The sequence below is a fragment of the Heterocephalus glaber genome, unplaced genomic scaffold (genome assembly GCF_053883595.1).
Source record: "Heterocephalus glaber isolate CG9 unplaced genomic scaffold, H.glaber_assembly_v1.0 deba00001538, whole genome shotgun sequence".
Classification (NCBI taxonomy): Eukaryota; Metazoa; Chordata; class Mammalia; order Rodentia; family Bathyergidae; genus Heterocephalus; species Heterocephalus glaber.
The window spans coordinates 21,742,457-21,752,724 of NW_028258333.1; the positions used below are offsets into that span (position 1 = coordinate 21,742,457).

Sequence of the window (10,268 nt, forward strand, 5' to 3'; positions counted from 1 at the left end):
TGTCTTGCCCAAGGTTGCACAGCCAACCTATACGCTGTATGATTAGCAGCAGTCCACTGGTCAAGAGACTCAGGTGGGAAATCTTTGTCAGCCAACCCCTTGAATAAAGACAAGAGGATGCGTCCACATTAATAATGTATGCAACCATTTTCAAATCCAGTCGTAGAAAATCCTAAATTGTTTGTTATGAGGGAAATGTGAGTTGCTTCCTCAGGATACAGGTAGAGGTCACTAAAAGGATATTTTCCTACTCCTGGAGCTCGAACTCTAACCCATACCTTCCCTTTCCACAGCCCGCTGGCTTCCGGGTACCGAGTTTGCCCATTCTCCTTCCCGCTTCCTCTGGGGTTGGAATTCCTAGCGCGGCGGTGTAGCTCGGGTTCCAGTCCGAGGCTGGTTATCTGCCAGGCCCCGCAGGCTGGAGGTGAGGCGTGCAGGAGCCACACCTTTGGAGTCAGCGCAAAAGACGCTGAACTTTCCCCACCGGAGGCCGGAGGCCGCGATGGAGGTGGGAGACCCCTGGTATCCTCGCACCACTTGTTGGAGCCCCTGCCCCTCCCCACTATTTTCCCACCACTTTTCATTTTGACGCAAATAACGCACATTCTGAGACTCTCAGGATCACGTCGAGACTCGTTCTCAGGGGCGCACGTGCAGATGCGGTTTAAAGAGCCTAATGGGTGCCCAGTGCAGCTTAAAAGCTGGCGTGGGGTGGCAAACACCTGAGAGGTCCCCCGATGAGGGACACCAAGGCCGGCTGCGGTCACAGCCGGGGAATTCTCGCTGCTGCAGGCTTTGGCTTCACTGCTGGCGTTTTCCCCAGCAGCCCGCGCCGGCAGCCACGCTCGCCTCAGTCCCGCGCGCGGCCTCGAACCCTCAGCTGGGGACAGCTCCCGCCCGCCTGCCCGACTACTCACTTTTGCCAGGGAGCAAAGTCTGCCCTATCAGGCCAGGAGCACTTGCCGCGCGAGGACTTGGATACCCATGGTGTGTCAAGCTGTTTCCTGAACAGCCGGTAAAATCCAAAGAGCGGGAGAGCAGCTGAGTAAAATAGAAAAAAGGAAGGCGGGGAAAGCCCACCCCAGAAGACGGGGGTCTGGGGATTGCAGCCTCCGCTCCAGCGTCCCCAGCCCGGGTGGCTCTGAGAAGCTCCGCTAGGTGCACTTGTTCACTCTTTCTTCATTAGAGGAGGAGTCAGTGTTACAACATTTCTGTTCCTTGCTGGAGGCAAAACAGTGATTTTCTCCAGCGTGCAAAATGCCCAGAGCCTGCCAGTTTTGCAAGGTGACAGAGGCAGCTGGGGGAGCAGGAATGCAGAGAAGATAGGGAGAAGAAATCACTGATTCTTCCTAGATTGGTTTTGCATGATCAGGGCCATACATCTGCCATTGAAACTGTACCCCCAAATAGATAAAACAATAATAAAAATGTCGAATGACCTCAAAGATGATATTTTTCCAGGCAATCAAGATGTTGAGACTTGGTGTAAAAATTCTTTCCTTATTTCAGAACAATACTGAGCAGCAGTTTGACCATATTTGAGAAGGGCTGCAGAAATTTGAATCTCACCTTCCAGGAGAAGGAGGCAAAGAAAAGAAGGCAAAGGGAACAGCCAGTGACCTAAAGAGGTTTTGCTTTCTTTTTTAATACCTAAAGTCAAAACTTCTAGGGTGCTGGGTTTTTGCTCTGGCACATCAAAATAATACTGAAATACAGGTAGTACCTAAGCAACCTAGTTTTATTGTTTTCCACAGATGTAGAACTTATCTTTTCTAGTAGGGGTATATGTTCTGAATTTTATTTTAATTTTGATAGTAACCCACACACAACTACCACCACTTTTTCTCTTGAAAAATCCATCATGTTTTCTCCTGCAAAGAAAAAAGTAAGGAAACAAATACTTCCTGACTCAGATAGTTACTCTGAGTAAGTACTTTGCTAGTGTCTGATGCCATTTGTTAATATTGCATCTGACAGTTAAATAACCCAAAGAGCCACCAAGGATCTGTTTTAAACAGAGGCTATTGAGTTTCAAAAAAAAGTTATTGGAACACTTGGCTTTACAATAACTGGCAAATCACATTCTTCAGTGGCTACCTGCCAAGCTGCAGGAAGCTATGAAAATCCCATGATGCTTTGGTGATCGTTTTGAATTGGAAGCCAGAGACACCAGCATAGACATAGCAATCTAATGCTTCCTGTTCAGTAACCTGCCCTTCTACAAGTTAAGCCCCGGACTCCTTCTGGTTTTCTTTCTTGCACATCCCATCCATGCTTCCTGCAGTGATGGAGGTATATTTACTTTTGGTTATGAGTGTGAATAAAGGTATACAATTCCCTCATTTTCAAAACCAGTGGACGACATATTCACTTGCAGAGAACTTACACACTTCTGGATATAATAGTGAGGGTATGTCCCTATAAACTCATCATTATATTGAAAATATTGTAAGTAAAAAATGCATTTACTGAACATCATAGCTTAGCCTAACCTGCCTTAAACACACTCAGATGCTTACATTAGCCTACATTTTGGAAAAAAATTATCTCACATAAACTTTATTTTAGCAGAGTGGTTGTGCAACTATGCTTTTGCATCATTAAGAATTGAAAATCTTAAAACCATCATAGATTGGGGACTGTCTGTATTTATATATACTACCTTTGGAAAGGAGAGGATTTTTCAGTTCTATAGGTTTGTTTTTTTTTTCCTAATTAGACTCTTTCAACAAATAGTGAAAAAAAATCACCATAGGTAACTCCAGACTGTGGCTCTTGGAAGGCAGGGACATTGCTTTTCCTCAGCTACAGGCAGCTCAGTTCATCTGTACCCATGGTTTACAGAAGGTGACAGGTTGCTGTGGGGTGACTACTTCACATGTCCCTGGGAGGGAGGGTCAAGGCTGGCTTTCTGCTCAGATGTGCACTGTCTCTAAGCCACCAGCGTTCACTGTCAGTGAATTACTTTGCTCCAGTGCTACTGTGATGATGGAGGGAGTTGGTGCTGATCCTCACCCTCTTCTGTGCCCCATAGCTGTTTTTCACTGCCTCCTTCTCTAAACACTGGCAAGCTCTGGGCCTCTTCTTGCGTTCTCTTCTTGTTCATTTCTGCCTCTGTCTTGGTGGATGTGTTCTTCCTTTTCACATAGATGACTTCTCTAGCTGTGCCTTAGACTTCATATCTGCTCACTGCCTCTAAGACCTTGTTCCATGTTTCAGTAGAGAGGAAAGAGCCCAGACATTCTCATCAGTTTGTGCCTTTCCTAACCACTTGGCTTCTCTGAGCATCATTTAATCAGTGTAAATGGAAGACAGTAACATATGCCCCAAAATCCAGAAAGAGGAATAATAATGGTGATAGCATATATGAAATGCCTGCTGTGTAGTAGAAAGTTAAGAAACTTTAAATTCTTGTTTTCCCTTCCCCTTTCTTGCGCCTTTCTTGCCTGTTCAGTCTTTTCTGCCCTATCAGCTTCTTCATTCTAACCTACAACTTTCTCACTTCTCCCCTGACCCTGATAACCTTTTGGGTAGCTTCATAACTTAATTCACTCCTTCCTTCCTTCTTCCTTCACTTATTTCCCTCTCAAGCTTTAATTGCATGGTACTCACTACTGGCTGCACACCGCCGTCTTTGGAATTTAATCCTTTCCCTAGCTTTCTCCATTACTACTCAACTGTCTTTCTGTGGCATCCCCACCTTCTCTGCCCTCCTCTGTCTCTCCTTCTCCTTCTTCCTCCTCCTCCTCCTCCTTCCTCCTCCTCCTCCCCCTCCTCCTCCTCCACCTCCTGCCCCTCCTCCTCCTCCACCTCCTCCTCCTTCTTCTTTTTCCTCTCTCTCTTAATAGCCATGAGCTGAGCAGATTTTCTCCATAATGCCATTTCTGCCTTATAGTCAACTAACCATGGACTGAACCCTCTGAATTTATGAGCCAAATAAACCTCTTCTCCTTTAAATTGTGGGTGCTGGGTATTTTGTCCCAGCAACAGGAAAATAACCAATACAAAAAATTACCTTCCTTCTTAAAAATAGACATGCTGAAAATATCAAAAGAATAAAAAAATCATCCCCAATCCCACCTCTACACCTATATCTATAAAGTAAAAAATAATCCAATTCATACATACTCTTTCTTGCATCTAATGCCATTCTCAGAGGAAACCATCATTAACAAGTAGGTGCATATCTGTCCTTTTTCATATGTATAAATTGTAATATCTCTATATGCACATGCATATATTTTAGAACTCAAAATGCAAGAACTTCCACCCCATCTCTTTAAAATTTAATGTAATTATACATGTTATATCACTACCTAGAGATTTATTCCATTCTTTCTAGTGACCACATAGTTTATAATTTATTCTTTCATTCTTCCCTAGATCTTTGGTAATGCCACCTTTTTATGGTCAAAGTGCTGCCCTATTTATCTTTGCACGTGTCTTTGAATATACACTTAGAAATGACATGTTTGGGTCAAAGAAAATGACCATTAAAATTTTGATAGGTAGTTACCAAATAAGTCTCTACAAATGTAGTTGAAAGTTCTAAAAGTGAGGTTACTGAGGCATTCAGTAGGAACATTTAAAATTTTCATATACACTGCCAAATTGCATACTCAAATGCTTATTAATATATACTCCTACCAAGTGTGTTTTCTCACACCTTTGCCAAATACTAGACTAGACTTTGTCAAGTAATCTTTCCACTTTGATAAGAAAAATATGATGTGGGTTGTTCTAGTTCAGTCTTATGACTTTTCATTAGACTGAGTTCATGGGGTTATTACAATTTGAGTTTTTCCTTTATGTTATGGGTGCTCAATCCTAGTCCTACTTTTCTTTTGAGATATTTGTCTTTTTAAAAGTTTGGGGTTTCATATTAGACATATTAACACTATAAAATGTATTACATAATTTCCAGTCATGTTTCCCATGATTTCGTTTATGGACTGTTTCATTGCATAAAGTTTTAAATTTTCACCGCCTCAAAGCCATTCACGAAGTCTTCTGAATTTTCTGTCTTCCTTCATTGTATCTATTACTGATAAGGATTTTTAAAAAATTATTAGATCTTTAACTATGCTAGGATTCATTTTTAAATTATAACTCAGTTAATTTTCTTTTGAATGCATAGTCAGTTATTCTGTTACAACTCACTGAAAGAACCCCAAATTTCTCCATTGGTTTCTCATGTTATACACCACACATTGCAGTTTCATAGGGTTATACTTATTCTGGACATCAATCTGTTTCTTTGAGGTGCCTATTGTGTGCCGCAAATGCAGTTTTGATATTATAATTGTAAAAATAGTATATTCTGCTACCTATTAGTGCAATCTCTTTCCTTATAAAATTTTCATAATAAATGTTATATATTTACTTTTCATGAAATTTTAGGATTAATTTGTCCAAATGAAAATTTCTCTGGCTTTATTTAATCTTCATATATTAATTAAGGCATTAGTTCTTTCCAACCAGGATATATATCTCTCTAAAAGGTTTAGTTTTAACCTTCAAAATTATACTTAATCTTATAATGTCATTATAATCTCACTGCACTACAATTTACTTAAATCATTTCATATTATGAACATTTAGGTTGTTTTCAAATTTTTAATTTTATAAATAATGTTACAATGAACATAGCTGTGAAAAATGTAGAAAGAGATTTTGCCTTTGGGGAATTTATTTCCTTAGTCTCAAATTATGGATGAGGCATAATTAGGTCAAAGGGCAGGCATATTTCTACAAACCTTGAGCTTATCTTTTTTGATGGCTTCAACTTCCAATGTTCTCTCTGGCACATTTTATATTCAGTCAGGAACCAAGACCTGGACACTTTTTCCCCCTTTCCCCTGTGTTACCACCTTAGTATATATCTTCATTATTTACTTTTTCCTCTTCAGTAGGTCTCTAGCTGGGCTAATTTTGCCTACATCAGACTCAAATGCTTCCCTGTGAAGTATGATTATGTCAGTCTCTAAATTAAAAATTTTAATGGTGCTTACTTCTCACAAAATAAAGTTAAATATCTTTGATTCTGATGATTTTATTAGGTTTTTGAATAATGACTCAATCATTATGTATAGTGTGTTTGAATCCATTCTCCCTTCTTTAGAATACTATTTCCCCCACCTCTCATGTACTTAAAACCCTCCTAGTTCCTGATCTTCAGCTCCATGTTCTTTCTTAGTCAAGTTGTTCCTGATCACCCTGACTCTGAAAGCTCTCTTCTTGTGTCTGCAATGTAGCACTTGTAAATGGGTTTGTAATACATCTGCTCTCTTCTATTCCAGGGATCATTGTGGGGCTGATATATGTGGATATGTGTGCGTATATTTGGTAAATTATAAACCATTTATAAATATAAGGAACCACTATTATTAGATAGTCTTTCCTTCCTTCTAAAGAAATCTATGCAGTGGGTAAGCAAAGAGGCTAAGTACAACCAACCATTATGAGAAAGGGAACAGGAATAATTTTCTCCATGGGGACATGCAGCAGGAAGATGCTAAAAGAGCTGGCCTGTTACCTGATAAGGACTCATATTTCCTAAACCCAAGGAGGGAGGACAAAGCACGCTGCACAAAGTGCAGTTATTGTTACTGTGTAATAGCTATATGGTTTTCTTTAGGTGATTTCACTGTGAGTCTTCCTATTCAAAGTGTAGGCCCTGGATCAGCTACACAGGCATCACTCAGGACCCTCTTAGAAATGTAGGCTCTCAGACCCACCTCTGCCCTCTGAGTCAGACCTTGTAGTTCAAAAATATCCCCCTGTAGTTCATATGCACATTCGAGTTTGAAAAATTATGTACTAGAGAAATGATCTCCAAGGTTTTTGCTCATTGTCTCAGCATTAAAATCATTTTGAATATTTCTTTCCAAATACATCATTCCCACTTACAAATTATATATTAGTAATTTTTTCATACTATATTACAAATACATGAAGGCTGCAATTTTAGAGAATGAGATAGAATTAAAGAAAAATATTTAAACTAATAGAATAAATCATTTGTTTCTTTAATATTTTAATTAATTATCAAAATATTGAGATTCAGTATGCTTCAGTTGTAAAAAAGATGTTGGCCTAACATTTCAAGACAGTGAGTTAAAGATATGGTTCTAAATTCAATTTATTTTCAATTTTAAAAAATATTGCACAAAATGTAGTTAGGATTTTTTGGGGGGAGGCAACACTTATTCACTAGTTTGTTAAAGGGTCATGTTTAGTAGGGTGTTAATTACATATCATAAAATTTATGTTATGACTTGTATCTGGATGTCTTCCTAAAGCTTCATGAGTTCATAGTTGGGGCTTTTTGGAGGTGGCTGGGTGTGTGATACTGTGATTAAGGGTTTGAGCTGCTGAATTAGTCCACTAATTGGTTTATGGCTGTGGGTAATAAGAAAGCTCACCCTGGGTGTGAGTGGCACCACCCAAAAGCCTTGTAGTTTGGATGGCATAGAAGGGAAAAAGAGGCTTGCTTCTTGCTGCCCCCTGCCTACTCTGCCATGGACTGTTTCTCCTCTGTGATAACCCTCTGTCATGACACCCCACCTTGGAGCCAACTGTGTACTGAGACCTGTACAAACTGTGAGCCAAAATAAACTTTTGTTCCACTAACCTGTGGGTGTCAGGTATTTTGTCTCAGCAATGAGAAAGTAACCAAGATATCATACATTTTAGTATACATTTGTAGGAAAACTTAAAACAGAAAAGGTTATGTAAACACAACTAGATACAGAAGAACTTTTTCACCACCCCTCATTCCAAATTCCCTCAAGATCTTTTGTTGTCAACCCTTCCATTCTCTGTTTGTCTGGCAACTACTGATCCATTTTCTGTTCCTAAAGTTTTATCTTTTCCAGACTGTCACATAAGTAGAATTGTAGAACATGCAGTCCTTTGAACTAGCTTCTTTTATTTAGCATCATACTTTCAAGATTCACATTTTGTAAACATTTTTTTCTATGAAAGGAAACATAGGGAGATTAAAAATAAATAAGTAATTATTACATATTGTAAACACATACCAATAATAAAGGAAATGGAAAATTAATATTTAAATCCAACAACATTTTTTATTGCTTTGCTATGAAACAAACAGGAAACCTGTCTGGTAGCAAACATTTTTATTTTTTGGTACCGGGGATTGAATCTGGGTCCTTAGCTTGCAAAGCAAGCGGTGGAACCACTGAGCTAAATCCCCGGCCCAGCAAACATTTTTATACTCTCTATTTTATAGCAATGTTTTGTTAAGTTTCATATTTTAAAGATCTTGACTTTATAAAATAAGCTATGTTGATGATATGCATGAAGCACATAAATGGCTAATCAAGAAGTGGGGAACTCTGGAAACCCCTGTGTTTACTGAACTTCCTTGCATTTTGGATATATATTTTGTAGCTTCTTCCAGTAATTGTGTTGAGCTAATTTGAGAATTGAGTGAAGACATCGTTGTCAACCTCAGTGCTGAATATACAGCTAATTTATTTTTTTCTTAGAAATTATTTTCTTTCTTCAATGTTTTAGATCATCTTGAAGAGCTAAGTCTACCTCTCTGAAGGGGCTGTGTTTTACAACTGTAATTTCCAAATACAGTTTGGCATCAGAATCACATGGGGTGGCCATTTAAAGGCACATTTCATGGCCTGCTCCAGGCCTCTTGTCTCTAGGAAAAAAAAGCCTGGGAAATTGTATTTAATAAATTTTCCCAGAAGATTCTGTTGTAATTTCACCCATTTTATTTCTAATTCTATGGATTTGGGCCTTTTCTTTCCTTTTTTTGATAAGGTTGGCTAAGGGTTTGTCAATTTTGTTTATTCTTTCAAAGAACCAACTCCTTGCTTCATTGATTTTTTGTATCGTTCTCTTAGTCGTCACTGAATTGATTTCTGCTCTGATCATTATTATTTCTTCCCTTGTATGAGCTTTGGGTTTGTCCTGCTCTTCTTTTTGCTAGAAGTTTGAGGTTCAGCATCAGGTTATTTATTTGAGCCTGCTGTTTTCCTAATATGAGTATTCACTGCTATGAATTTCCCTTGTAAGACTGCTTTCATTGTGTCCTATAAATTCCAAATCGTTTTACTGGCATTGTCATTTAATTGTAGAAACTGTCTAATTTCTTCTTTAATTTCCTTTGTGACCCATTAGTTGTTCAGAAGTGTGTTGTTCAATTTCCATGTGTTTATGAAATTCTTGTGGTTTCTTTTGCTATTGATTTTCTATTTGATCACACTATGATCTGATAATGCACAGGGGATAACTTCAATTCTTTTGCATTTACTTAAACATGTTCTATGAGCAAGTATGTGGTCTATTTTGGGAACAACCCTTGTGCAGCTGAAAAGAATGTGTATTCTGATTTTTTGGGGATGGAACACTGTAGACATCTGTTAAGTCCATTTCTTCAAGAGTTTTGTTGAGTTCTAGTATTCCGTTGTTTATTTTTTGTCTAGTTGATCTATCTATTTATGACAGTGGGGTATTGAGGTCCCCCACTACTATTGCATTAGTGCTTATTTCATTTTTCATGTCCATTAATATTTGTTTTATATAGTTGGGAGTCCTATTATTTGGTGCATATATATTTATGATCGTCATCTCTTCCTCTTGGATTGTTCCCTTTACAAGGATGTCATGCTCTTTGTCTCTCTTAATTAGCCTTTGTTTGAAATCCATTTTATCTCCAAATAGGATAGCTACTCCTGCTTTTTTGGGGGGTTCCTGTTGCATGGAGTATTGTTTTCTACCCTTTAATTTTCAGTTTATGAGTTTCTTTTTGAATTAAGTGTGTTTCTTATATGCAGAATATTGTTGGATCTTGCTTCTTGACCCATTCTGCCAGTCTATTTCCTTTGATTGGTGAATTGAGACCATTACCATTGATGGTTATAACTGATATGTATTGAATTCTCCTTGTCACGACCTTTTAATGTTCTTGGATTCTCCCCCTTTGCATTTAATTTTTTGTTGTGCCTGATGGATTCATTCTGCTGGGCTTCCTGGGGTTTGTGATCCTCATTGTCCTTTCCTAGGATATTTTTAAAAAGCTTTTGGAGTGTTGGTCTGGTATTCATGAAGTTCTTCAGGTATTCTTTGTCATGAAAGTATCTTATTTCTCTATCAATTTTGAAATAGTTTTGCAGGGTACATCAATATGTGTTGGTGGTTGTTTTCCTTTAGGGCTTACAATACTTACATGCTTTCCACTCTCTATTTGTGCCATGAGATATAAGGATAGGTGTCCCGGCCCGCGG

General features: G+C 38.7%; 1 protein-coding gene and 1 pseudogene across 4 annotated transcripts in view; both read right to left on the minus strand.

The window, feature by feature from the left end:
• LOC101721603 (replication factor C subunit 4-like) overlaps positions 1-584 on the minus strand; it is a 45,455-nt pseudogene extending 44,871 nt beyond the window's left edge.
• Positions 1-1,230, minus strand: part of Prlr (prolactin receptor) — a 175,520-nt gene extending 174,290 nt beyond the window's left edge. For 3 of the 4 annotated variants that reach the window (XM_087189289.1, XM_004848630.3, XM_004848629.3), the window contains exon 1: positions 918-1,229. The gene's annotated coding sequence lies outside the window, so the exon portion shown is untranslated. Of the gene's footprint in view, positions 1-917 lie in introns of all 4 variants that reach the window. The other variant, XM_087189288.1, reaches the window with a different exon arrangement.
• Between the last annotated feature and the right edge of the window lie 9,038 nt (positions 1,231-10,268).